The sequence below is a fragment of the Gracilinanus agilis genome, chromosome 1 (genome assembly GCF_016433145.1).
Source record: "Gracilinanus agilis isolate LMUSP501 chromosome 1, AgileGrace, whole genome shotgun sequence".
Taxonomy (NCBI): domain Eukaryota; kingdom Metazoa; phylum Chordata; class Mammalia; order Didelphimorphia; family Didelphidae; genus Gracilinanus; species Gracilinanus agilis.
The window spans coordinates 338,439,070-338,465,035 of NC_058130.1; the positions used below are offsets into that span (position 1 = coordinate 338,439,070).

The window sequence follows — 25,966 nt, forward strand, 5'->3', positions numbered from 1 at the left end:
GAGAGCGAGAGAGAGAGAGAGAGAGAGAGAGAGAGAGAGAGAGAGAGAGAGAGAGAGAGAGAAAGAGCCAGAGAGAGCCAAAAGTATGTTTTAATCTGTCCTGAGGATTCATCAGATGTCCCTCTGGAGGTGGATAGAACTTTTCATCACGAGTTCTTTGAAACTGTCTTGGATCATTGTATTGATCAGAGTAGCTAAGCCTTTCACATCTACCACCTTATTTTACAATAAAGGAAACTGAGGCCTGCAAAATGACTTGTTCAAAAGTCCTACAGGCAGTAACTGAGGGCAGAAACTCTTGTTCTTTTTGCTCTCTCCTGAGTTTTTGTATCCAAGATCCAGACATTCAGGCTAGTGTTGCTAGTTATTAGCCTTAGTATCTGACACTTCGAATGCTTTCCACGAAAATATGTTACATGAAACAATGTTTCAGGGAGTGCCTACTGACTGCCTAGTCAGTGCTGCAAGAACAAGTCTGTAAATTGGTTATATTGTCCTAACTGAGAGGAGGGAAGAGCAGGAAGGGCAGAAGAAAAAGAGAGCAGAGTGGATTCTAATACAGAACTGGGAGCATTGTGGCTCAGGGAAAGAGACTGCAGCTGGGACTGTGGAAAATGATGGGGAGGAGGCCAAAGCTGAGGTACAACTGAGCTCATTTGTTGTTCAGCTGTGGCTGATTCTTTGGGATTCCCACTCTGGGTTTTTGAAAACAAAGATACTGAAGTGCTTGGCAGTTTCCTTCTCCAACTCATTTTATGAATGAATAAACTGAAGCAAACAGGGTTAAGTGACTTACCCAGGGTGACACAGCTTATAAGCATCTGAGGCCAGATTCGTACTCGGGAAGATGAATCTGCCTGACTCCAAGGTCAGCTCTCTATCCATTGGGCTACCTAATTGCCCGCATAAAGGCTAACTAATAGTAATAAAATGTGTACCTCTTTGGTTGATCAGGAGACCTTTGACTCACCAAAACATAATTCAGATTAAAATATTTATTTCTCCATACTCTCTCATATTACTACATTAGATCCCAAATCTATTTCTCATTTTTGTGCAAATGGAATAAAACCAAATATGTCATATTTGTCCAGAGAAAATGGATTTCCTCTGCATTCATATTAAGAAGAAGAAAAAAAGTAGTGTTTGTTTTGAAAATTCAGGGAAGTGCTAGTTGGAAGTGTCTAGCAGACTCCCTATGGACACGTGGGGACTTTGAGATTACATTTCCCAGGATCCCTATGGGTTTAAGGCGTGGGGACGTCCAGTGTCCCCACGTATGGGGCAATTTAAATTCGGAGGAGGGCCTAGAGAAAGCCTCTTTCTGGGTTTTGCAGAGTGGCTGGCTGGCCTACCAGAGGGACAGGATGGGCTCCGGTGGTAAATTTAAAATATAAGCGCGTTCATATATATATTTTACCAACATGGCCATGGCTTTAATTAAACTACTAATTTCTCTTATTACATCAGTCTTTATCATTTTTAATCTTAACAGTAGCCACTTAAAACAAGAATTGCTTCTATCACCCAAGTGACAGAAAATAGGTACTTGTTTCTTCCATTTGTAAAGCAGATATTTTTACTTAGTAAATATATCAAATATTTGATTTATAATTCATTTATCCACAGGTCTAACTTTTACATGAATGCAGTCACTTTATCTGGATCAGAATATTAATTTAAAGACCTGGCATCGATTTATACAGAATACTCAGTATATGTGTATGTACATATATATGTATGTATGCACAAATATATGCCTGTGTGTGTATATACACATATACATCTGCACACATGCAAATTTCAGGAAGAATGTTTTGTTACAAAGTGAATTTTTTCATTTTTATAATTATTAAGAAAAATGGCAATTTACTCTGTTAGCAACAATATCATTCAGAGTACTTTGGCACAAGAATACCAGCACATTTCAAAATAACTCTCTGTTCTCTGCCTTGATATTGCCACACGATTTTGCAGAGTCTTCCCTTTAATGGACCTTTTTTATAATTAATTATTATTGTAACAACATAAAAAAAAAACATATACAGTTCTTCACCCACATTTCTCGATATAAGCTATTGTCTCTGAGACATGTATCTGAATTACCCATGAGCCCACATTTTTAACTAGTGCTTATAGACAGGACTGCCTTTAATCTGAAACTCTGGACAAATTCCAAGAGAAGAGTCCAAAACAATTCTCCCCCTTTAATATGATTTTCATTCTGTAACTGAGATTTTTTCTTTCTTGACTACTAACTGGTTCTCACAAACTACCACCTCCCCTGCCATCAGAACATACTGAACAGATGCAATCAAATGAATATCTTTAACTATTTTGGTTGCTTCATCCACTTGCAATGCAAAATAGGAAGCTTTTAGTTTCTGAATTAGTTGATTGCACTGATCTTCAGACAAAGGGGCAATTAACCTTCCCTTCTTCTTATCTGTGAATGAAATCTTTTGTGAAACTGCTTTTCATGTGATTTGTCAGGCAGCCTCTCAGCCTTATGCAGGTCTAAACAATGTTTCTCCTACAGAAAAAGTTTTTTACACTTGGCAACTCTGTAAGTACCCTCCTAGGATATAGGCAATCCTTTTCCTGTCACAGATACGATTTTTGAAAATAATTGCCTTGGCTTATCCAAAGAATATCATTTTCTCTGGGAAATTTTCATCTTGCTAAGGTAATCTGTATATACACTTTCAAGATGTTTCAATTTATTAACTTTCATGCAATCCATGGCTAAGGAGTTAACGCAAAGCAAACAAAGCCAACTTTCCTCTCCGATAAAAAGGTTTTTTGAATCCCAGTTATAAATATAACGGATTAGATTTTCTGGATTTGTCTTTTTCTTTTTATTGTGTTCATTTCCAATACTTCAACCCCGTTTCAGATGTTCTAATGACTTTTTAACTGTTTATGAATTTATACATTACAAAGTGATATTTCATTTTTTTAATTAAAAAATCTTAAGATAATTAAATTTAAATTTGTGTTGAAAATATCCACCAATTTTATGTAACTTTTCTCCTTATTTCTTTTTTTAAAAATGCTGGACTCTTTTGGAAACCAAGTGATTTTGAGAAATATGACAGATATTACTTCCCCATAAAGGTCTTTTATCTTTGCATTTATACATTTCATTTTCAATGGAGCAAGCCCAAGAGGACACAACTCATTTGCGTCGTGACTTCACCGACAGATGGCAATCCGTAAAAGATAATGCCTGCTTCATATTCGATAATAACAACTCAAATTTGACCTAATTTGGATATAGGAAATTAGAAAATATTGCACTGCAAATATTAAATAAAGTTGCATGTATTAGAAACAAATTAACCAGGTTAGTTTATCTTTTGTTGACTTTATTTTGACCTTAATTTTCACTGAAATAATGGATTGTATTCATGTGGGAATTATAGTTTTACAAATCTCATAATTTGGCACATCATTTTGGCACTCCACTCTTTAGAAAACTCTGCCTTAAAATGCTATGAAAATGCAAGCTATTATTGTTATCTTCCATTAAAGCCATACTTACTTAGTCATGCTTCATTAGTGTAGAAGTGATCTTTGGATTTTAAAGGCAGGTATGAGGTCCTACTGAACTAGGAAAGTTGTGAGTCTTAGAGCAAGGATGGACCATGTGCCTGTGGGAGAGGCTTAGCCCTGGGATGGCCACAGGATGATGGATTTTTCAGCCACATCAACACCAGATGACAAAGTCACAGGGAAGTTTCATTATTTATTAAAGGATGAAGTACCCATACCAAGAGCAATATAAATCCTTGAAGTATTGCTATCTTGCTGACTGAGACAGGCCCAACAAAATCCTATGTGACCCATAACACAGCTGAATAATAAGACAGGAATGGCCAACATGATTTCTTTTTATAGGACCCAGTCACCTATACTACAATTCAATTATATCATGGGTTGAAGAGTGGGAAGAATACTGTATTCAGAATTCAAAGACTTGGGTTCAAAACCCTTCTCTGCACCCGAGTTACCTGTATAGCTTTGGACGAGTCACTTAATCTCTCCAGGGCTCAGTTTCCTCATCTATAAAATGAGGAGATCAAAATGGCCAGCTTCTATCATTCCTTCCAATTCTAAAGTGATCCCATCAACTTTTAGACCTGCCTTGAAACCTTAGGCATCAACCATCTGCTTTATTGTTAATAAACAATAACTTTTAGAATATAACCCACCTGGAAGTTTAAGATTACTTGTGAATAAAGGGAAACCTTTGTATACTCACAGGTTTTTGTTTTATTGTGTTTCTCAAGTAAGAAGCAATTCAATAGAAAGAAATACTGGATTAGATACTGAGTTAGAAAACCCAACTTGGCAACTGCTTAATGTATCTAGGTCTTGATAGAAGATAGAAGATAGAAGACCTGAAGAAAAATGAAAGGGATTTGGCTAGAAGATGTTTAGGATTCCTTTCAGCTCTAAATCTATGAACTCCTACGAACTGTTCTTTTCCTTGGTTAAAATGACCCCTCTAGATGCCCATTAAAGAATGGCTAAACAAGTTATGGTATATGTTTGTGATGGAATAGTATTGTGCTATAAGAAATGATGGTTTCAAAAAATTCTGAGGTTTATATGAACTGATGCAGAGTGAAATTCACAGAACCTGAATAACATCATACATAGTAGGAACAACATCATAACAATGATCAACTGTGAGAGATTTGACTACTCTAACAATTCCAAAGGATGCATAACAAAAAAGGTGATCCATGTCCAGAGAGAGAATAAATGAACTCTGAGTGCAGATTGAAGCATGTTTTTTCACTTTCTTTATTTTTCTTGGTTTTTTTTTAATGTGTGTTTCCTCTTACAATGTGGCTAGTATAGAAATATATTTTGTGTGATTTCACATGTATAATCAATATCATATTGCTTGCCTGTTCAAGAGTGAGGGAAAGGAAAAACAGAAAAAGCATCTGGCACTCAACATTTCTAAAATATTTTAATGTAATTGGGAAATGTTTAATGAAAAAAATAAAAATGTTTTTTAAAGTAATTCTTTTGGGGCAACTAGAATGTTCATTGGATTGAGAGCCAGGCCTAGAGACAGGAGGTCCTGGGTTCAAATCTAGTCTCAGATACTTCCAAGCTGTGTGACGCTAGGTAATTTAATCCCCATTGCCTAGCCCTTACTGCTCTTCTGCCTTGGAACCAATACACAGTATTGATTCTAAGACAGAAAGTAAAGGTTTTTATTATATATATACATATATATATAATATTTCAAGAGAGAAAGAATGCTAAGGACTAAGAAGTGACTAAGGACTTCATCAGGAAAAGTCTCTTGTAGGATGATCCTGGGCAAGTTAATTAACCTCCACTGCCTAGCTCTTTACCACTCTTCTGCCCTGGAGCCAAAACACAGTACTGATTCTAAGATGGAAAGTAAGAGTTTAATAATAATAATAATAATAATAATAAATAACCCTTCTCCTTTTTTTTAGTTACAGGGAAGTGAATGGTTATTGAATGATTAAAAAGAAACTAATTTCAAAGATTGATTCTTTCTCACCTGGAAAGGGAAGACTAGTGGACTATGTTATGTGGAAATGTGCTTTGAATTGATGAATCCTCTCTGAAATGAAGACTTGACTTATAGGGTTGTGGGTCCCAATGGAGTTGGATTTGACTGTCTTTTCCCTGGAGGAGTGTAAAAACTGTGGAACCAATTTAGCTGCCACATTTTTTGAGAAAATACCACATAATTTGTGGAAAACAAATTAGATTGTAAGCTTCTTGAGAGCAGGGCCTGTCTTTTGTCTCTTAGCAGGGCCTGTCTTTTGTCTCTTAGCAGTGCCTGACACAGGATAGACACTTAAAAATGTTTATTGATTGATTGGACAGAACAGGATAGCTGGATTTAACTTTCATGGCCTAGGGAATTACAGTAAGCTAGAGAGTCAACCCTGGATTATATATAGAAAGATTAGATTAGCAAACTTGTGCATCTTCCCAGTCTGGGCTGGGTAGAGTCTCCATAAGTATGACTGACTATCTCTAACTTTAAATATTCATTTTTCTTAACCCAGGGCAAGATAAGAGGAAGAAAGGGGGAAAAGGAGGAGTCACATTTTTCAACTGAACAGTTTTAAGGAGTAAGAACTTTTTGATAACCAAAGTTTTCCCAGGCAATAAAAATCTGCTAGGGACTGGTGCTGGTCCTCAGGCCAGCCATTGAGAAATGCTGTTCTGAATTAATAAAGATCAGAATTGAAGGTGCTAGGGATATTTGCTGTTGTTCCCTTACGTCCAACTCTTTATGACCCCATTTGGGGGTTTTTCAGCAGACATACTGGAGTAGTTCGCCATTTCCTTCTCCAGCTCATTTGACAGAAGAGGACACTGAGGCAAACAGAGTAGAGCGACTTGCCCAGGATCACACAGCAAGTAAGTGTCTGAGGCCAGACTTGAACTCGGGAAGATGAAACTTCCAAACTCCAGGCCCCACAGTCAATCCCTGTGCCACCTAGCTGCTCTTATGCCTAGAGAAAAAAAGAAGATTTGGGAGGTTTGGTAGCTGTTTTCAAGTATCTGAAGTGCTGTCATGTTGAAGAGGTATTAAACTTGGTATCTTGGCTCAGAGGGCAGAACTTTACCAAAGGGTAGAAGCCATATAGGCAAGCATATTTCAGTTCTTCTAAATGTAAGAGTAGAGGTTAACTGACTAAATCACTAAACTAGGTCACTCCTTTTCTCTGAAGCTTTGTTTGTAGATGTTTCCAAGTCATTTTCTCCTTCTGGGATTATATTTCCAGTGTCCCTGTTACCATAATAGCTCTTTATGGTGGTCTTCTGTTTGTTCATAGTCTTCTTCCTGACTTTGAACTTGGCATTAGGGCTGAACTCTGCAGAACTTCTAGAACTTCTTGTCCTATTACTATTTTATCAGAGTACTGAATGTTGTATTATTCTAGGATCTCAGGGATGCAGGCTGGAGACCTGCAAGCTTTCAAGTTCCACAAGTATCCAATCCAGGGAAATGTCTGATTGCTGGTCCGTGCTGGTCTACGTTCTCCAAGTTGCTGACCTGGATTTGGGTCTGGGCAAGAACTGACTGCTACTGTACTCTGTCCCAACTAGCCAGCTGGGAAGCTCTGTTAGTTTAGAGTGGCAGAATTGTAGGTTTCCCTTTGACTAGTCATTTCTCTATAGGTTGAGCTAAATTCTGGAAATGAGACCCAATTTGAGCCCTCAGTCTAGTCTGAGCTACACTTCCACCACTGCTTCTGCTGGCTTCTGAATTAAACTTCCTCCTTTCTCAATATCTCCCACTTCAGAATGCCTCTTCCATGTGCAGGATAGGTCTGTGACCCAGAACTGGGAGTAAGTGACACTTCTAAGTATTAGTTGGCAAAGCTTCCAGCTCACACTTCTTCTCACAGTGCCCTGGGATGGGTCAAGGTGGAGCCCTGAAATATGTCTAGCATCTTTTCTTGTCCTGGTGCATGGCCTTTCCCCAGGTAGTAGAGTTCTCCACGCACTGCCTGCTTCTGGCCTGATCCATTCCCAGATCTCTCTCCTACTGACAAACTGGGCTAGACACACAAGCACATGTTTCTTTCTTTTTTTCTTAACCTTTACCTTCCATCTTGGAATCAATACTGCGTATTGGTTCTGAGGCAGAGGAGCAACAAGGGCTAGGCAATGGGGGTTGTGACTTGCCCAGGGTCACACAGCTGGGAAGTTTCTGAGCTGCCCCACACATAGTTATTTCAATGTACCTGAATAGATTCAAGTCTGATATAAATTTATAAGAGTAGGAAGCCATGGCAGCTAGTTGACTCAGTGGAAATAGAGCCATGGTCAGAGATAGGAGATCCTGGGTTCAAATCTACTCTCAGACACTTCCTAGCTGTGTGACCCTGGGTAAGGCACTTAACTCCCATTGCTTAGCCCTTAGTGTTCTTCTGCTTTATTGATTCTAAGATGGGAAGGTAAGGATTATTTTTTTAAGTAAGAACCAATGGTGGGGGCAGCTGGGTGACTCAGTGGATTGAGAGCCAGGCCTAGAGACAGGAGGTCCTAGGTTCAAATCTGACCTCAGACACTTTTGGTCCAGTGATTGCATCAGGAGGACTATGCACTAAACATATTATTGAAAGGGGAAACAAAGGAAGGTTTATCTGTACAAAAATATTCACCAAAGTTTAATAGCAAAAACCTGGAAATAATGCACACGACCACTGATTAGGAAATAACTGAACAATTAAGGGATGCAATGGAATAACTTAACTCCATACTATATGGCAAATAAGAAGAACATAAAGAAACATAGGGTGCATATGAAATGAAGTAGAATGAAGAGAGCAGAATCAGAATATATACATAGTGACTGACTATGCAAATGAGAGCAGAAAGATGAGAAAAATTGTAGCATTTTAAAGGCAAAGTAGACATGAAAACAAATTGGACCCTTTATTATTATTTTGTTTAAAGTTAATATATACATTTTAATAACAAATTTGAAGTAATTTGAAGTTCATTTTTTATGTATGATCATTTTATTGTTTATTTATTTGATTGCTTTTGTTGGTTCCTGCTAATTTTACACCGTTTTTTAAACCCTTACTTTCTGTTTTAGAATCAATACTTTGTATTGGTTCCAAGGCAGAAGATGAGTAAGAATTAGGCAATGTGATTTAAGTGATTTGTCCAGGGTCACAGGGCTGAGAAGTGTCTGGATACAGATTTGATCCCAGGACCTCCAGTCTCTAAGCCTGCTTCTCAATTTACTGAGCCACATAACTGCCCTCTAAGTTTACATTTTTTAAAAAATTATTAAGGAGGGGCAACTAGGCCTGGAGCAGAGAGAATCTGGGTTCAAATATGACCTTGGAATTTTCCTAACTGTATGATCCTGGGTAAGTCACTTAACCCTCATTGCTTAGCCTTTGATACATTTCTGTCTTAGAATTGATACTAAAAAGGTATGGGTTAAAAAAAAATTTAAGGAAAGAAAAAACATCAAAAATTAGTGCTATCCAAAAGCTATGTCTGGGTGACAGTGAGGGAACTTTCTATCACTGAAAATCTTCAAGAGAAGATATTTATCAACATTGTTGTAGATTCTTGCAAAGTTTTAGTTTGAACTAAATTGATTTCAGACTGTGAGATCTACGATTATGTGTTCTTTTCCCTGTGAATAACTAAATCTCTTTTAAAAAATACAGTATTTTTATTGATTAATTAAGAAAAATTTTCCATGGTTCCATGATTCATGTTCTTTCCCTCTCCTCCTCTCACCCCTCTCCCATAGCCAATCCACAATTCCACAGGGTTTTAACATGTGTCATTGATCAAGACCTATTTCCAAATTGTTGATAGTTGCATTGGTGTGGTACTTTCGAGTCTACATCCCCAATCATGTCTACCTCAAGCCATGTGTTCAAGCAGTTGTTTTTCTTCTATGTTTCCACTCCTGTAGTTCTTCCTCTGAATGTGGGTAGCATCTTTACCATAAATCCCTCAGAATTGCCCTGGGTCATTGCATTGCTTCTAGTACAGAAGTCCATTACATTGGATTGAAATGCACTGACTATTGATGGGACTGTGAATTGGTTCAACTACTCTGAAAAGTAATTTAGAACTAAGCCTAAAAAATCATTAAACTGTGCCTGCCCTTTGACTTGGTGATACCAGGCTTATGCCCTAATGAGATTAAAAAAAAAAAAAAAAGGAAAATGGCCCATAAGTATGAAAATATTTAGAGTAGCTCTTTTTGTGGTGGCAAAGACCTCAAAACTAAGGAGGTGATTATCAATTGGGGAATGGTTAAACAAATTATAATATAAGAAAGTTATCATGTAATGGAATGCTATTGTGCCTTAAAAATGACAAAAGTGGGACAGCTAGAGTGCCTGGCCTGGAGTCTAGAGGACCTGAGTTCAACTGTAGCCTCAGATGCTTCCTGGCTGTGCAATCTTGAGCAAGTCACTCATCCCTAGTTGCCTAGCCCTCGCTGCTTCTGCTTTGGAGCCAATATAATGTTGACTATAAGATGGAAGATAAAGAGGTTTTTTTTGTTTTTTGTTTTTTTTTAAAGAAAGAAATATCAAAAAGATGATTTTAGAGAAACTTGAGAAGACCTCTATAAATTAATGCTGCATGGAATGAACAGGACAAGGAAAACAATATATACAATAAAAGCAATGTTGTTAAAACAACCTTGAAAGATATAAAAAAAAAAAAAACTCTGTTGCAATGATCAACTTTAATTCCAGAGAGCAGATGCTAGAGCAGCCTCAAGATGCAGAATGAGATATACATTTCTGGACATGGCCCATATGGGAATTTATTTTGCTTGACTATATATATATTTGCCACAAAGATTCTTGGTTTTCTTTCTTTTTTCCAAAGAGGAGTAAGGAAGATAGGAAAGAGAAAATAAATGCATATTAATAAAAATAATTTTAATTAAAAAGAAATAAAAAAGAAAAGGTCCACTGAGCCTGGATTGTGCATTGGCAAAGGAGGAGACAGAAAAGAAAAGGTAGGCACTCTTATGAGGACAGCCAGGTATGGTTTCATACACATAAGAGAAGAGACATGTTATTAGGTACTGAATGTAACAAATCTCTAATCCAGAGACCTGACAGAGAATGGCAGTCTCCATACCTTAATCCAGATAACAGAGGACAATAAAGATTAGATTACAGTATGTGTAAAAGAATCTTTAAGTCAAAGGCTAGGGTCTTAGGTTTAATTCTATGACATGCAGGATTCCCTAGGAACCTCAACAAAATTCAGCCACAGGCATTCCCTTAGCCTTCCTAGATTACAAAATGATCATAGGACTTGGAACTGAAAGGGATTTCAGACATTATCTAATTCAATCTCTTTATTTTACAGATGAAGAAACTGAGGAGGACAGACTAAGTGATCTACCCAAAGTCACACAGGAAAAGTAGGAACTCAAACTCAGGGCACTGCATCATGGGAAAATAGTTAGAGGCCATCTAGCCTAACTCTCCCATAAAACCCTAGAGAGTTATATGACTCTAATTCCAGTGTCTTCTCCTCTCCACCCTTACTTTTTTTTTTTCATGACTGCGGTTAATTAAATATTTCTATTTTAATGCTATTTTTTTCTAAAACCCTTACTTTCTTTCTTATAAGCAATACTATGTATTGGTTCCAAGGCAGAAGGGCAGTAAGGACTAGGTAATAGGGGTTAAGTGACTTGTCCAGGGACACACAGCTAGGAAGAGTCTGAGATCGGATTTGAACCCAGGACCTTCCCTCATCTCCAAATCTGACTCTCAATCCACTGAGCCAGCTCACTGCCCCTTCTGTTTATCATTTAGGAAAAAAAAAATTCCATTCCTTATGGGGAGGAAGGCGGGGGGAAAGTTTATCTATACCATCTAGATATGTTAAATGAAAGAGAGTTATATCTCTTTTGCTGTTCTACCCTTATAAAACCCTACCACTTTCCCCTAAGTAGGCTTCAGTAATCTATGAACCAGGAAGGGCTACATTTCTCTGGAATGCCTCCCAAGCTGCCCATGCCCTGGATCTGTGGTGTGGGAGAGGGCACAATAAAGGGTTAAATAGATTTGACCCCTCTAAATGTTCACAAAACTGCTGCCCTCTTCCTCCCTTTCAGAGATCTGGAATTGTAGAGTCCAAAGAAATATAGGGAGGATGTTGGGGTGGGGGGAGGAGAAGAAGGAGAAGAAACTCTGTCCTTCTTTTCCTTCCTTTTGACATCAGATCAACCAGTTTGGTTGAGGAATGGGAGGCTCAATAAGTTAGAAGGCAAACTTAATTGGTCCAGTTCCCACCCGCCAGCCATAGGTTGTTGACCCCTGACCTCTATGGACAGGAAATTAAACAGCTATGTTTCCTGTAGGGATAAATAACTTAATCTTTTCCAACCAGTTAGAAAGGTGATTCTGGTGCTTCTCAAAGGCATAGAAACATTCAATACCTCTTTGTTAATTTTTTCCAGTAAAAGGTTTACTATAAATTCTCTTTTTTTAGCAGCTAACCTAGATGCTTAGATAATGATCTTGATTTCCAGCAACAGAGATATATGCTCTCTACGCATCTTCCAGTGAACTTCTTGTCTCAGCAAAAATGAAACACTAATTTTGCTTGGCCACATGTATATATCTTTAATACACTTTTATCGGTTTGGGGGTAGGGAGGGTAGAGGAGGAAAGACTAATTTTCAAAAACATTGCTTCCAATTCCCTTTCAAATATTGACTTGGAAAACCACCCTTCTCAATGGTGTTCCAAATATTTCCAACAGAGAAGTGCAATCCGAATCGATTGGAGGTAAGACAGTTTCTAAAATTAGTCCTACCTCCCCTCCAAACATGTCTCCCATAGGCGTATACTACTGAAAAGGAAACAGAAACGCTAAAGAACTGGGAAATTTTCATTTAGGCAAAAAGCTTGCAATGACTTTTGTCATCAAGCTGGAACCTGTAAACTCTCCCAGCCCCAATTTTGGGGGATTTGAAAGAGTCTTTTATGATCATCTATTGTTTCTTCTTGACTTAAATTCTAAAGATAAACTTGCAGTAGTCTGTGTGGCTGGGAGAATGAATATAATTGCCTTCTCTACTATGTATTTCATTGATGAAATATAGCTTAAAAAAACTAAGCTGGTGAGGTTCTACCATCCTCTTCTTCTTTTAAAATTTTATGGAATCAATTTTGTGGTCGAAGAGATTTTAAAGGTCCCCTAGTTCAATCCCTTCATTTGACCGATGAAGACGCATGCCTAGAGTAGAGAAGTGACTTTCTTACTTCACTAGAAAGAAGCACCACTGGGATTTGAACTTACATCTTGGATCTCCTAACCTAACACTATTTCCCCTGCCCCATACTCTCTGATGGGGCTCAATGGCTTTTTTTTTTTTTTCTGAAGCCTATACAAGGAAATTGAATGAAAAGACCAAAGAAGAAGGGCCCCTAGACAGCCATGACTAATATTTTTTTCTCCTCCTCTTTTCTTAAGACTTGAGTGAATCATAGCACAAGCTGGGGGCTGAAAACATTGTACATCCACTTATTAATGAGCTTTAATTGTCACTCTGAGAGGCTGAACACAGGTCTCAAGTCAGGATTCAAGGTCACCTATAAATTTTCTGGGATGATAATCAGATCTTAACGCCTGAAATCAGAATGATTTTGTTTTCAGTAGTGAGATGGTTCTGGGAAAACAGAACTGACATCCTCTTTAGAAAAACTTCGAAAAAGTTCTTTGGCACTGAAAGGAAATCTCTTTGGTGGGTGGACCCCAGTTCCAAAGCTATTTCCCAGAAGGCTACGTGTGCAAAAAGCTTTGTAAATCTTAGAATATTATATAAATGCTAGTTGTTATTATTATTTTATTATTAATACAGGTGGCCCTTGGAAATCCTCTTCAAGTTTATCGCACACCAAGGGAGTTGAGGCTTTTAATCTTTATAAAAACATGGCTATTGTCTTCAAGATAACACAAGCATTACCAGCAGCAATTTCATAGAACCTTCCCATATCTGTTACACTGACTTCTATTTCCATGCTTCTGTCATCTAGTGGGGGAAATGCTGCATTTGGAATCAAAGCTAAGTTAAGTCCCAGTGAGCTCAGAAGTTTTGGAGGCTGCGTGTCCTCATCTTAATACTACCATTTTCCATCCTGCTGCTGCTGCTAAAAGACCAGATCTCAAGAACATGCCCACGAGGAGCTACGGCACTCAGCTCTGAATTTGCCATTATCTCTGATATTTTCTGCCTTGCCTTTGTGTCCAGCAGGTGATTTCCCTTCCTCTTTTTACCTCTTACTCAAAGAATTACAATCACACTACTGCCATTGCTACTGGAAAGGGTGTATCAATTTGGCTGTCTCGGTTTCCTCTTTGTATCTTCAATGCTTAGCAAAGTGTTTGTCAGGAAACACAATGAATTTTTTTATTCATTCATAGGACCTGAGTTCAAAATCCAGTTTTACTCCTTGCTACCTTGTGTGAACTTAGAACAAGTTACAACCTCTCAACCTCAATTTTGTTTTGATAGGGTTTGACTAGATGTTTTTAATTTGCATTGTCCTTGAGAAGTGTTTTTAAGTGGTTAAAATATTTCTCTTCAAAAACAAGCTACAATGAGGCAGCTAGATGTCTCAGCAGATAGAGAGCCCGGCCCAGAGATGGGAGGTTCTGGGTACAAATCTGGCCTCAGTCACTTCCTAGCTGTGTGACTCTGGGCAAGTCACTTATAGAAGGTAAGAGTTTTTATTTTAAAAAATAAAAGAAGAGGGGCAGCTGGGTAGCTCTCAGTGGATTGAGAGCCAGGCCTAGAGATGGGAGGTCCTAGGTTCAAATTTGACCTCAGACACTTCCCAGCTGTGTGACCCTGGGCAAGTCACTTGACCCCCATTGCCCACCCTTACCACTCTTCTAACTATGAGACAATACTCAGAAGTTGGGTTTAAAAAAATTTTAAATAAATAAATAAAAGAAGCTACAAGAACTTTGGTGACAAGAAAAAAAACTATAAGCAAAATAGTTGCCCATTGATTAGGAAGTGTATGAAAAATCATAGCATGGTAATATAATAAAACAGCAATGATAAACAAGAAATTTTAGGAATTCAGAGCAATATGAGAAGTTTTGTAGGAATTGATACAATGTTAAGGAAGCAGAATCAAGAGAAAAAAATAACCACAATGGCTACAAAAATGTAAACAAAAAAGAATATTAGAACAAAAAGGACCATCAAGTTATTGTTATGATAACCAATTCCAATAACTGGTCTTGGCCCTGGAAAAATGAAGAAGCATTTCCCTTCTTTCTTTAGTAGAGTGGTAGATGACCATCAGTACAGAACATTACATAAATCATCAAATACAGTCATTATTTTGGTTAGTTTTACATCATTGTTTATCTTTGTTACAAAAGACTGCTTATTTTAAAAATCATTTGGAGAGGACAGGGAGAGAGTTGGTAGAGAAGGCCTAAATTATATTCAGAAATTACTGTGATATAAAAATAAAAAGCATCAATAAAATTTATTATTTATAAAACTACCAACCTTAAAAAAACACAGAAATTTTAACTTAAAGAAAGATTTGTTTTTCAGCCATTTCATTTATATCTGACTCTTTGTGACCCCATTTGGTTTGTTTTGTTTTGTGGGGTTTTTTTGGCAAAGATACTGGAATAGTCTGCCATTTCTTTCTCTAGCTCATTTTACAGATGAAAAAACTGAGGGAAATAAGGTTAAGTGACTTGCCTAGGATTTCACAGCTAGTAAGTTTCTACAGTTGATTTTGAACTCAGATCTTTCTGACATCAGGTCTGGCATTGGGTTCTCTGTGTCACTAGCTGCCCCCTAAAGAAAGATAGACATTTATAAATTTAAGGGGGTATTCGAGCCATAACTAGGAATTTTTGCATCCAGAGCAACTAGAATGAAATGTTCCCTCAACTGAGGGGACTGGAAGGCAGACTCGGCATCTACCACCCTTTGAGAGAAAGACTGAGCTCAGAGGTTGTCCTAACAGCAATTGGTGGAAAAACTGGAAGAGGTGCTTACCTTAGCCTGACATCTGGTAGATTTCTATTTTAACTCATTACTCTTACTAAATTCTATCATTTCTACTTGGCTACCAGACTCCTAAGTGTTTCAGGGACCTCTTTGTGTGGCATCTTTTAAATCTGGTTCCCTGGTACAAAGCCCTAGTTGCCTAATACTCACTGATAGCTTAAAATTGGAACAAAACAAAGATTAGTATGGCCTCGGCACAAGGATGACATATAAATTTGCAAAACATTTTATATATGTGTTTGTGTATATATGTGTTCTATATCGAGGTCTATGTGTATATATAATTTATGTCAAGGTCTGTGTGTACATCTGTGTCGATTCATTTATTTTTTGGTAGGCGATAATATGATGCAAGGTCTAATGATGAATTTAGAGCCTCAGGATCCAGGCTGAAGCTCCAGCTCTTCTAGACCTCCTGTGTGGCTGTGGTCAAGCCATTTAAGTAGTATGGCTCTCAGTTTCCTCATTTCTAAAATGGTGAGGTGACCTCGATGGCATCGATAGTCCCTTCCAATTTTAAATCTACAATGCTAGTCCTGACTTCTATAGTATCTCCTCTAATTAGAGTGCTGGAGGCTGAGATCAGGATTCTGAATTTTCCAGATGGCTGCTTCTGAGATATTAATATCCTTTTTTACGGATTTGATAGGAAATGACCTGGCAGTCATTTTCCTAGTAAACATTTTGTTGCAGCTCGAAGAACAAAGTATATGGTAAATCCTGAGAGGTAGTAATGCCTAGATCAGGCTGTTTGGTGGGCCTCTTATTAAGGCCCCCTAACAGAAAGTTTGGAAGAACTACACAATTCATGCTTTTAAAGTGAGCTCAAAGTACCTTAGTGCTATTATAGAAACACATTATTTTAAAAAGCACATTAAATGGCTCCCAAATCCTTTTATTTAAAGCTTCCAGATAAAAGGAACATTTGAGTCTCGACAAAGCTGAGACTGCTTCCTCTGTAGGGAATAAGTTAGCAATGCATTAGCAAATGGCCCATCAGAGCCACGGGGAAGAAGAATGGCTGCCCATTTTGTTAACATGGAGGAGCCTGCCATCATCATTAACATTCATTCCAGCTTTGTTGTAGGCATTCCCCTGCTTATGGCTGTTTTGTTCAAACTAGATTCAAACCACTTAAAAAGCAAAGTGAGAAAAGGTTTGAGCCTCAGCAATTTGTGACCAACTTCTAATAGGTGGATGTATGTCTGTGTGTGTGTGTGTGTGTGTGTGTGTGTGTGTGTGTGTGTGTGTGTNTGGATGTATGTGTGTGTGTGTGTGTGTGTGTGTGTGTGTGTGTGTGTGTGTGTGTGTGTGTCCCGAAGAAGCCAGGTCATTGGAGAGCTTAGTGATGCTGAGATGCTCTGAGGTGCTGGTCAAAAATTGCAGCTGCCATATACAGAGGCATCTGAGGGGGCAGGTGGATTGAGGATTGAGTGGTTTCAGAACCAACCCCTTTCTACTCTTAGAAATCAGTGGATTAAGAGCCAGATCCAGAGATGAGAGGTCATGGCTTCAAACATTTCCTAGTTCAGTGACCCTGGGAAAGTCACTTAACCCCCATTGCCTAGCCCTTGCCTCTCTTCCGCCTTAGAACCAAAAGATGGTATTGACTCTAAGACAGAAAATAAGGGTTTGTTTTTTTTTAAAAAAACAATCATTCAAACAACATGAGCTAAACATAAAGCAGCTTCCAAAATCACACTGCAATTGGACTCAGTTAAATTCCAGAACAGAAAAGTGCAAGATACCTCTGTTGAAAGCCCATCAAACTGAAGATGTACCACTCTGGGTCTTGTTCCTGCTCACCTCCACCACCTGCTTCCCCAGTTATGTACAGAGAAATATCTCTTCCAGAGTCATTCAAGTCCAGACTTTGTGTAACTCTACCTCATTTAAATGCAATTCAAGCACAAGTCAAGACATCACCCTTTAATGTCATTGGTCCTTTTTGAAAGTGAAGGGGAAAGGAAGGAAGGAAGGAAGGAAGGAAGGAAGGAAAGGATGGACATCAACATAGAAACAAGTGAAGACATAAGGAGCATGGCAACCAGTCTTCCAGAAGTCAGGAGGATGCAGGTCAGAACAACTAAGTTCTATTTCTTCTTCAGTCTAGCTGTGTGACCTTAGGCAACTCAATTAAAGTGGAACCTCAGTTTCCCTGCCTGAAAGCTTGGAATAATAAAAATAATTTTCCTGCCATCTGCTTCATGGAGTTGTTGTAAGCATCAAATGAGGCATTCTGTGTGAACTGATAAGCAGAAATAAGGAAGACAGAGCTTTGTGTATACATATATCTTTTTTGTCAAATGATAAGATACCTTCTCTAATGAAGGGAAGGGAGAGAGAAAGGGCATTAACTGGACATTTTAATGTAAAAAACAAAAATAGGTTAATAAAAAATTAAATGTTTTGTAACTTATAAAACACTAAACAAATGTTAGTCATTGTTATTACATCTTAGCCTTCCCTTCCAAGTCTTATCCTGCTTCTGAATCTCAGAACAACTCAGAAAAAAAAATCACACAATAGCAGATGGGGCAAAAAGGCAATGAAGGAGGAGTTCACAATAACTTTGTTGTGTGATTTTATTGTTTGCCTTGTCTAGATCATATTTTATGATTATTACATACCACATAGAGAATGGAGGGACCTTAGAAATCATCAAATCCAAACTCTTAATTTCTTTAAATTAGATGTTGAAATTTTGTCTCCTTTGAATTCTATATAGCATACTAATGTTCTTCCCAAACTCTGGCACCTAGAAAAGAACACAGTCCTCCACTTGTGGTCTAACTTTGGCAAAATTAAACAAAACTACATCTTCCCATGCTTTGGCCAATATAACTAACTTAATGCAACCTTGGGTTTTGTTCAGTTGTTTTTTAGTCACATCCAATTCTTTGTGACAGCATTTGGAGTTTTCTTAACAAAAATATTAGAATGGTTTGCTATTTCCTTCTCCAGCTCATTTTACAAATGAGGAAATTGAAGCAAACAGGGTTAAGTGACTTACCCAAGGTCACCCAGCTATTAAGTTTCTGAGGCCAGCTTGAACTCCAGGCCTGGCCCCTATCCATTGCATCCCCTTGCTGTCCGAATCTAAGACTACAAGACTCTTTTGGCTTCCATTTGGTCCTGCTGATTTATCTCATGTTTGTAATCTATCAAATCCACCTCCTCAGATCTTTTTCATTTAAATTGTTTGACTAGTCAGTTATTTTTCACCTTGTGTTTATAAAGTTTATTATTTGAGCCCAAGCACCAAATTACAGATTTAGCGCTTTTAAATTTTATGTTACTTGATTTGGTATAACATGCTAGAATGTATAATCTTCTTGGATCCTCTATCATTCAATGTGTTACAATAGTAGTTCTCAAATTTTTTGGTTTCAGAACCAACCCCTTTCTACTCTTAGAAATGATTGAGGACTCCAAAGAACTTTTATTTACATGGATTATATCTGTCAATATTTGATAAATTAGAAACTAAAGGTAATATATGTTAATGTATTTCTTTGTTAAGCCACTTAAAAGTAATAGACTTATAGATGACATAAATGGCATTTTATAAAAATAATTCTATTTTACAAACAAAAAATCAATAAGAAGAGTTCAATTGTTTTCCATATTTCTGAAAATCTCTTTAACGTCTAGGTTAATAGAAGTCATCTGGATTCTTTTATCTGCTTCTTCACTCAATAATAATAATAATAACTAACATCTATATAGCACTTATTATGGCTATGGCAGCAATTGTAAAGCTAAGTGTTTTTACAATTGATCCTCACAACAATCCTGAGAGGTAGGTGTTATTACTATCCCTATTTTACAGATGAGGAAATTGAGGCAAAGAGAAGTTAAATGGCTTGTTCAGAGTCACACTGTTAAGTAAGTGTCTGAGATGAGATTTAAGCTCAAGTTGTCCTGACTCTAAGACCAGGCACTCTTTCCACTGGACTACCTAGCTACCTAATCTGTTGTTGTGCATTATTTTGGTTGAAATATAATGGAATCAGACTTCACTCAGATATTTGGAAAAGTGAGGAATATTTTAATAGGAAAATAATATCTTGGCATTATTTAGAAACTAGTTTTGACTTAAAACAATCTTGAGAACTCACAGACATCCACAGGCCTCACTTTGAGAGGCTACTGTGTTAGAGAGTCCTACTACCATTGTGTCACCTACAAATCTGATAAATAAATTCTTTACCCATGTCTGGAGTTCATTTTCTGCTTTGTATGGTGGTCTTACAACTGCCCGGTGTAAAGGATGGAACCCAAGAAGCTTCATAAGTGTTGAAAGATTAGCATAACTTAGGTATGTCAAGTACCATAAGCCTGCCTTGAAGTTTCAAAAGCAGCCAAAATAAAAACAAGAATACTTAACTAACCACTTGGCATTTCTTCATACCCTCTTGGAAAATGGAGTAGTATTAGAAGAGCACCTACTGGGAACTCTTCCTCTCACCAGTGAAGGCTTCTACTACAGGTATGTGAAGAGAGAAAAAAAAAACTGGAGAGAAAACTGGATTGGCTTCCTCCCTTCTGCCAACAGCACCAACAATGGAGGTTTGGGGCATATGACAAAGAGATATGGAAAGGGGAAAAAAATGAGAAGGAAAGGAAATGTTACTTCTAAGTGGGATAGTGAAGATTTTCAATTAATTTACTTCCTTTTCAATCAGGAAATCAATTTTCTCTCCTTCCCATCTCCCCACGCTGGAAAAACAAAACCTTTGTAATAAATATGCATAGTTGAGCAAAACAAATTGGCCATGTCCAGAAAATAGATTTCTCAATCTGTATCCTGCATCCATCACCACTTTGTCAGCAGGTAGATAACATGTTTCATCATGGCTCCTCTAGAATCCTAGTTAATCGTTGCTTTAATCAGAGTTCTTAATTTTGTCTTTATGCTTTTGTTACTTTTGCATAAATTGTTCTCCTCGTTCTGCTCACTTGACTCTGAATCAGTTCATACACGTCTTGGAACAGTGAAAATCAAAGACATCTCTTTCACCCTAAGAAGAATCACATTGGTTCTTCTCACCTAGGGTGGAAACTGTGGTGAAGTGAAAGGAAAACTGAATTTGGAGGTCCTGGGTTCAAATTTCAGCTTTTCTATCTAATACTGGTATTACCATGGGCAAATCATTTCACTTCTCTGAACATCAAATTTCTGTACCTGTAAAATAAGAGATTTGGACTTCATTGCCCCTATAGTCCTCCAGCTTTACTTCTGCAGCCCTATGACTGACCCAAGATCATACAGCCAATGACAAGAAACAGAGCTGGATTTTAAAGCTCTATCCTCTTCAGCTACCAATCTAGCACCAATCTTCCTTTAATTGTTTATATCTGTCTTAATATGTGTAAAGAATGCTTTATAGTTGTATTATATAAATCTTATGTATATCTTAACAAATAGACACCCAGTATTTTATACCTTCTGTAGTTAATTTAAATGGAATATCTTTCTATCTTTTCCTGCTGGACTTTTTTTTATGATATAAAGAAATGCTAATGATTTACATGAGTTTATTTTATATCCTACAACTTCAGTGAAATTAATTGTTTCAATTAATTCTTTAGTTGACTTCCTAGGATTTTCTAAGTTGGTTATTGTATCATCTGCAAAAAGCAGTCATTTTGTTACCTCTGTAGATGTTTGTTCCTTCAATTTCTTTTTTTTTTAACTCTTTCTACTATTCCACATATTAAAAGACAAAAATTGAAGTGAATGATAGTTTGTCGATGAAAATTCCATGTGACCACACCAGAGAATGGTCTTTTATACATGGCAGAGTACATAGAGCATTACACTAGGAGTCAGGAAGACCATTTAAAAATATTTGACAGAATTCACTTACACGTCTGCCTTGTTCCAGGTTTTCTTTTCCTTTAATAGATATTTATGGCTTTTTTCTCCCTTAAATTGAGTTAAAGTCCTCAATTACTTTTTCTATTAATATGGGCATTTTCTATTTTTGCAAATATCTTTTTCATGTAGCTCTCCAGTTTTGTTGACAAACAATTGTATTAAATATTTTCTAGTAATTTCATTTATTTCTTCATTAGTTATGAATTAATTTTCTTTTTTGTTAATGGTGATTTGGTTTTATTTTTTAAATCTAATTAGACAATGTTTTGTCTAGTTTTTTCTTTCAAAAAAAACAGCTCCTAATTTTATTTCTTAATTCAAAATTTGAAAAACAGTTTTTGTTTTCAATTTTCTTAATTTTTTAAAAATTTCCATGATATTTCTTTAGGTGTTAAATTGATGGTTTAATTTGTTGGTATTCCAGGTTTTTTTAGTTGCATGCCCAATTCAATGACCAGCTTTTTCTCATGTTTAATGACGAAAGTATTTAAAGTCATAAATATTTCCCTAAGGATAGTTTTGGCTGCATCCTGAAATTTCTGGTATACTGTCTCAGGCTCCATCTTTTAAGTTACTCAAGTTTGAAATCCTGGAGTGATTCTCAATTTCTCATTCTTCCTTTCCCCACATATACAATCAATTAATAAATCTTGTCATTTCTACATTTATAACATCTTTTTTATCTACCCTCTTCCCTCCATTCACACAAACACCACCTTATACAGAACCTCTCTCTCTCTCCCCTCTCGACTATTTGCAATTGTTTCCTAATTGGCTCTTTCTCTACACAGCTGCCAAAGTATTTTTCTTAAAACACAGATCTGACTATGTTACTTCCATATTCAATGAATTCCATTCCCCCCTCTAGAGGTCATAACCTTTAGCGTCCAATACAAGTTCTTCTGAGAAACCCTGAAAACTCATCATGACCATTTCTACTTGTTTCTAGCCTAATTATTCGTTATTCCCCTTGTTATTATACTCAATGATCCAGCCAAACTTGTCTCCCTACTGTTACTCCTATTGTGGATAAAAGGGGTACACTAAAGTTTGGAAGTGCTCTCCTTCCCTTGCTGAGTGACGGAGGGGTAAAGGGTGATTGAGGTGATAGAAGAGGAATAAAAGGGAAGGCTGAGTTTAGGGAAGAAATGGACAATGCAGTATTAGGACCGTAAGGATACTGGGTGATGTGTTCAGGAAAGGCAGCCAACACAGACTAGACACCCAAGCTAGAGACAGAGGATATTGGGAGTAATAGGCTAAACCCTTCCAGGCAGGAAAGGTACTTTTATAGACACAAGGAATAGGGACAGTCAGAAGTGGTTTGAATCTGACTTGAGGGCTTTCTTGTCAGTTTCTCAAGTCCTCAAAGGAGGAATCACAAGGCTCCTCCCAGTCAGTGAAACTGAAGGGATTCAGGAGGAAACCTTGGGCAACTACTTCCTCCCAAGATGGATGCCTCCAGTTTCCCTCAAGAAATAAAGAGAATAAATCATTCCCCTTCAACCCTTTCCTAATTCTTCAACACAATGATTCCCCAGAGGGTTTGCTTAGGTAACAAAGAGATTTATTAATGTTCAGGATTGGTCAGGAAGGAGAGAGGGGTTTGGGGTTTCTGATAGCCGCTAGGGAGAAACTCCAGATGGGGGAGGGTCACAGGAATGGGTGTGACCCGAGAGAGAACCTGCTCTCTCGGCCAGGGAAGATTTGGCTGCTTTTAAAGGAGAGGGTATACTAAAGGGATAGTTTGAATTCAAGGATGTCCTATTTGCCTTTTGGGGGAAAACTAAACCCACAAAGTCTATTCACTAAAACCCAAAAGCCACCCTGCCTCCCAGAGCCCCAGGAAAAACAGGAAAGGAAAACAGGGAAATAATATGGAGAAGGTCAGGAAGAGGTCCAGAGAAATTAGCTAGGTTCGAATTGTCCAGGGACAAAGCACAAGCCAAAAGCAAAACCGAAAGCCAAGCAGAGCTCTAGTTAGTCCTTCCGCTCTGTTCAAGCCTTAGGGACCAACTGACTTCTCAGAGAATTTTAAGACTTCTAACTGCCAGAAGTTTTCAGTTGGCCCCCTGCAAGAGCAAAAGCCTCTCTTGCATCTTTTGCATTATTTTGCAATATTCTGTCTCGAATTTCTGTTCCTTTGCATGGTCTGTCTTCCATGTCTGGAGTGCACTCCCTTCTCATCCCTACTTCTAAGAATTCCTAAAATTTCCTTCAAAGCTCCTAGAGAAGGCTTTTCCTCAGCCCACCCCCACCCCCAGCTCTCAGTACCTTTCCTTTTTTTCTCTCTCCAAATTATCTTATTTATGTATTTATTTTGGATATAACTTAAATATACTTTTATTTGTTCTTATTTCCCCTAATAAAAATGAAAGTTTTTTGAAGGTAGAAACAATTTCATTTAGTTTATATCCCTAATTCCATTAATATAGATAAGATATGATATGATATGTGATATCATATAATCCCTATATGCCCTAATTTGTCACAGAACTTGGCAAATAGTAAATGCTTAATAAATTCTTTTTTTTTTTTAATCCCTTACCTTCTATCTTAGAATCAATACTATGTATTGGTTCCAAGGAAGAAGAGTGATAAGGGCTGGGCAATGAAGGTTAAGTGACTTGCCCAGTGTCACACAGCTAGAAAGTATCTGAGGCCAGATTTGAACCTAGGGCCTCCCATCTGTAGGCCTGGCTCTCAAACCACTGAGCCACCAAGCTGCGCCCTTAATAAATTCTTATCGATTGACAGATAAACCCTTATTTTAAGGATTAGGAAGTTTAGGCCCAGAGATATTATGACTTGTCCAAGATCACATTGCCATTGACAAAGATGGGTTGTGAACTCAGGTTTTCTTATTCCAAATCCAGGACTATCTACTTCTATGGGATTCATAAAATGGAAGCACTCACACGTTGTATTCCTAAACATCAATTCCATAGCAATATGGAAGGAAATAATCAAAATCTTTGGCCTTTGAATTACATATAGCTATGCAGGTTTACAAGTAATGAAAATAATTAAACTATTCAGTCCATAATTGGGCTGGAAATATAAGTTGGGCCCAGGATATGAATTTTTATTTGACATTAGAGGTAATAGGAAGCTGCTGGAGTTGGGAACTGATATGATCAGGGCTTGGTCATCAAGAGACAGATAAGGTAACACAGGATGCATGAATAGGATGGGTCAAGAATTCACCTTCCTTCTCTCCAAAAATTCTGTCTTACCAGAATATTTTCACTGAAGCTTGCCTTTCAGTCAAATAAGGTATATATATCTCCATCTTTACTCACTCCTTCTTCCCCTCAACCCAGATCCCAGGGAAAGACTGGGAGAGGTGTGCTAGAGTCAACTGGACTCAATTAATTGGAGTTGATTATAAAATTTTCAGTGTGAACATTTAACCCTTGGAAATCATCAAACGTTACAAATCTGGGCTTGGATTATTTTCTCGATTATTTAGACATAAGAAAATGATGGAGGAAATGGTAATAATAATTATAATAATAAATAAATGGTAATAAAACTGAACTTAAAATGCCCTGAATACATTTTCCCCCCTAAAAGTCACTTGTTAAACATCCTAGGCTGGGGTACAATTTGTGGCTATCATCTGCCAGTGTTTACTATAAAATTTAGGAGAGTTGTTTCAATAATTAATTTCAGGCAGCTTCCCCTTGAATCCATTGCCTTAAATAGATAAAGTTTAGTAGATGAGGAAGACTTTCTTTCTTTCTTTCTTTTTTAAAAGCCTTACCTTCCGTCTTAGAGTCAATACTGTGTATTGGCTCTGAGGCAGAAGAGTGGTAAGGGCTAGGCAATGGGGGTTAAGTGACCTGCCCAGGGTCACCCAGCTGGGAAGTGTCTGAGGTAGGATTTGAATCTAGGACTTCCCGTCTCTAGGCCTGACTCTCAATCCACTGAGCTACCCAGCTGCCCCCAGTAAGACTTTCTCAAAGGAAATAGCATTTCAATTGGCAAATAGCAGAATATATGAGAAGAGAAAAGGGTGGACAGAGCCATCACTGACCTATGAGAAATTCTTAAAGGCAAGAAGCTCAATCTAAAGCAGGGTTATAGTTGATGTAGTACTTTTATGCTCTAATTCCTGAAAATCTACACTGGGACTTAGAATTGGGAAAAATCTGCTTCACCTTTTCCCCTTACACTAAAAAAGATAGAAGCAGGCAAAAAAGAACCTCGTTCTAGAGCTGGAAGAACCATCAGAGGACATCTAGTCCACTCCTCCATTTCACAGAGGAAGAAACTGAGGTCCAGGGAGGTTAAATAACTTGCCCAAGACCATGCAGGCAGTAAACATCAGAGGCAAGATTTGACGTCAGGTCTTATGATTCCAGAACTACTAGAAATACACCAGACAAATCCATTTTCCCCTTCGGAATTTAGCTGTGTTCATACTTACTACAACCAATTTAGCCAGGAATAAGAATAAGTGTGTGTATATGTGAATGTGTATATGTCTATGCCTA

The 25,966-nt window shown here is 37.6% G+C and overlaps 1 non-coding gene across 1 annotated transcript; it reads left to right on the forward strand.

The window, feature by feature from the left end:
- The first annotated feature begins 15,715 nt into the window (after window positions 1-15,715).
- Window positions 15,716-15,820, forward strand: LOC123232754. The gene has a single exon (XR_006505265.1). It is a non-coding gene; the product is annotated as a U6 spliceosomal RNA (small nuclear RNA).
- Window positions 15,821-25,966: the final 10,146 nt, after the last annotated feature.